This window comes from Gossypium raimondii, chromosome 8, assembly GCF_025698545.1.
Source record: "Gossypium raimondii isolate GPD5lz chromosome 8, ASM2569854v1, whole genome shotgun sequence".
Classification (NCBI taxonomy): Eukaryota; Viridiplantae; Streptophyta; class Magnoliopsida; order Malvales; family Malvaceae; genus Gossypium; species Gossypium raimondii.
Window position 1 is genome coordinate 30,674,053 of NC_068572.1, and position 2,782 is coordinate 30,676,834.

The window sequence follows — 2,782 nt, forward strand, 5'->3', positions numbered from 1 at the left end:
GATTTCTCTCCCTCCCTCCCTCCCTGCGACATTATAAAAAAATCCCAAAAAATCCCAGAAAATCTTAAACGGCAAGCTGTGATGGCATCAGATTTTGCGATGGGCCAGTTCCGGTTTCTGAAAAGATTACTATTGGTTCATGGTCACTGGAATTATTAGCGTGTTGGTTACTTTACAACTTCTATCACAATGCTATTTTTGTGTTGATGCTATTCTGGTATGTACCATTTTTTGTTGTAAACTCTGAGCTTTTTGAATTTCCTAGGTGCATTACTCAAAAGAAAGGGGCTGTAAGTGTTCTTCCTTTTTTTTTTCCCCACATTCTGATTCCTGCAGGAGCATTCGACCCGTTGCTTTATGCATCGATTACTTTCAGATTTTTGGGCTGTAAGTGTTCTTCCTTTTTTTTTCCCACTAGTATAGAATTTTAATTTACTTTTTTTTCGTAATTGCTTTTTTAATTAACACAGAAAATAAGTATGAAATTGAGGTTGACGGTTTAGAAGGGAAGTACGAGGTTTGGCAAAGGAAATTGCATCCTGACCTTGTTTTTGAAATCCACTAGGTTCAAAATCCCTCAACTTAACCCTCGTCTATTTTTATTTTTCTAAAAATTTTATAATTTTTAAACTATTTATTTCTTAAAATTTTACATATATATGAAAGGAATAAATGCCTTTACAATAAGAACTGTTGATTTTAAATTTTGTAATAATTAAATTAGCATTAGATTAAATTGTAATTGAAAATTTTATAAATAGTACAATGATGACTTCCATGGTCAAGCATGCAAGAAAAAATAAAAACAAAACCATACGTTTGAAAGGGAAAAAGAAGTGTCTCTCAATATGTTACAACCTTTCTCTGTATAGGCATTTTTCTTTTGATATAACTTTCTTATGCATGTATGTTTGTGTTAAATTTTTTGATTATATCAAGTCATAAAAGTGATCTTTTTTGTACATATGCCTTTATACTTAATAAATTGTTATTTTTTACAGAAGTTAAGTGCTCTTCATGGTGCCCTCATGACAAATTTGGACATGTCCGTGATGTGTCATTTCAACATCCAATAAAAATTTACTTTGGTATTAGTCTTTTTTTCTTCATGGAGTTATTATTTTATGCTGAGATTAGCATCATTTCTTATACTTGTTGTAATTAATTAAAAAAAATTTGAAATAAGAAGAAAAATCTTAATGCCACAAAAAGCTTATTTTTCTTTGTTCTTTTGATGGATAAGTATCACTTTGTATTGAGTGTTAAATTGTCTGACTGATTAAGGAACTGACTTAACCATACATGCATTCTGGTAATACCAACAGGGTTATTCATTGTGATCCTAGTTGATGCTTTTTAGATATTTTGGGTAAAAAATGTAGAGAAGTTAGAAGAATTCCAGTTGCCATGCTGAAAGTAAAGATGCAGCAGGTTGGTGAAATGTTTTTAATTTCACATATATTTGGCTTCTATATACGTTTTCTTGATCTTTTGTAGTAAATTTGGTGGGACACAGCACTATGCAGTGTTCAACTTTGATGAGACTAATGTTAGATGAGCCATCAATTTTGTTTTATCTTTCCGTAGTGAAGTTATGTTCCTAGCCTTCTTTTATTTTTGAGTGGCTGTATTTTATATGCTTCACTTGTGCGTCTACTGGTGTGTGTGTTTGTGTTATAGCTGAACCACAAAAAAGTTGTTCCTTTAATTTTCTTAATAGTTTATATAATTTGAACTCTATTCATATTATGGGTTTTCTGACAAAAATGCTTTCAATTATGCATCTTTTTGGTTGACAAAAATGTGTTTGGGTTGCATTCTGTAAACTAAATATCTGTACTACTATTAACGTGGTATCACTTTGGTCTAGCAAAACCATCATTATGTGACATGAAGTCCTTTTGAAACTTTTAGTTCATTATTCTCCTTATCTAGACTGAATTGTTTTTCTCAAAATCCACTTCTCTGAAATGATATGAACAATGGGAATTCATCGACAACATCTTTTTGACCTCAAGGTCTCGTTCTCTTTTTTCTTAAAATTTTACAGGCTGCTTGAAATAATGTGCTTCTTGCAGTTCCAGCTCTGCTTTATGCTATTAATTATTACCTAAAGTTTATCATGTAGGTGGTGTTGACGGGGTGCACATGTTTATACCTTCGCTTTCACTGTTCTAATCTTGGAGACAGAATGCATTTTTCTCGTTTTTTCTCTCTTGATTTTTGCTTTTATTAGCTGCTGAAGTGAACCATCTTTTGGAATCTGTGGTTGTCTTAGGTACTGGTCCTTTTGAAATTTAGTACAGTGCTTTATTTTGTTACAGCTGAGGTTATGGCAGGATCAACAGCATGGTTGGGTCGAGGTCTTTCTTGTGTATGTGCTCAGAGTAGAGAGAGTGATGCTTGTCCATCATTTGATTTAACTCCTTCCCAAGTAATGTCTATGATCGGGTTCACCTGTTCATCTTTACGTTGTCATCTATAATGGTCATTTGCCCATTCCATCTGTAATATGTGAATTCCTATCTGCAAAGAAATAGAAATCTGATGATAGGATATCTCATAAAGTTTTCCTGCTACTCTGTATACCATTGATTACTTTAACTAATGAAAAGTGCGGGAAGTTGGTCTCTTGCTTTAATTTGTTAGAATTTGATCCTTCTACTTTATAAAAGTTGAAAATTTAGTCTGGTTGTTGGTGAGTGCATGAACTTGAATTGTTGATTTTTTTCTAATTTGTTGCACATAAGTTGTTATAAAAATTGAAAATTTAGTCTGGTTG

At 32.4% G+C, this 2,782-nt stretch overlaps 1 long non-coding RNA gene across 1 annotated transcript; it reads left to right on the forward strand.

Annotated features, from left to right (window-relative positions):
- The first annotated feature begins 320 nt into the window (after positions 1 to 320).
- LOC105791208 (uncharacterized) lies at positions 321 to 2,433 on the forward strand. The gene is made up of 3 exons (XR_001132843.2): positions 321 to 387; positions 1,498 to 2,018; positions 2,129 to 2,433. It is a non-coding gene; the product is annotated as an uncharacterized LOC105791208 (long non-coding RNA).
- The last annotated feature ends 349 nt before the right edge of the window (positions 2,434 to 2,782 follow it).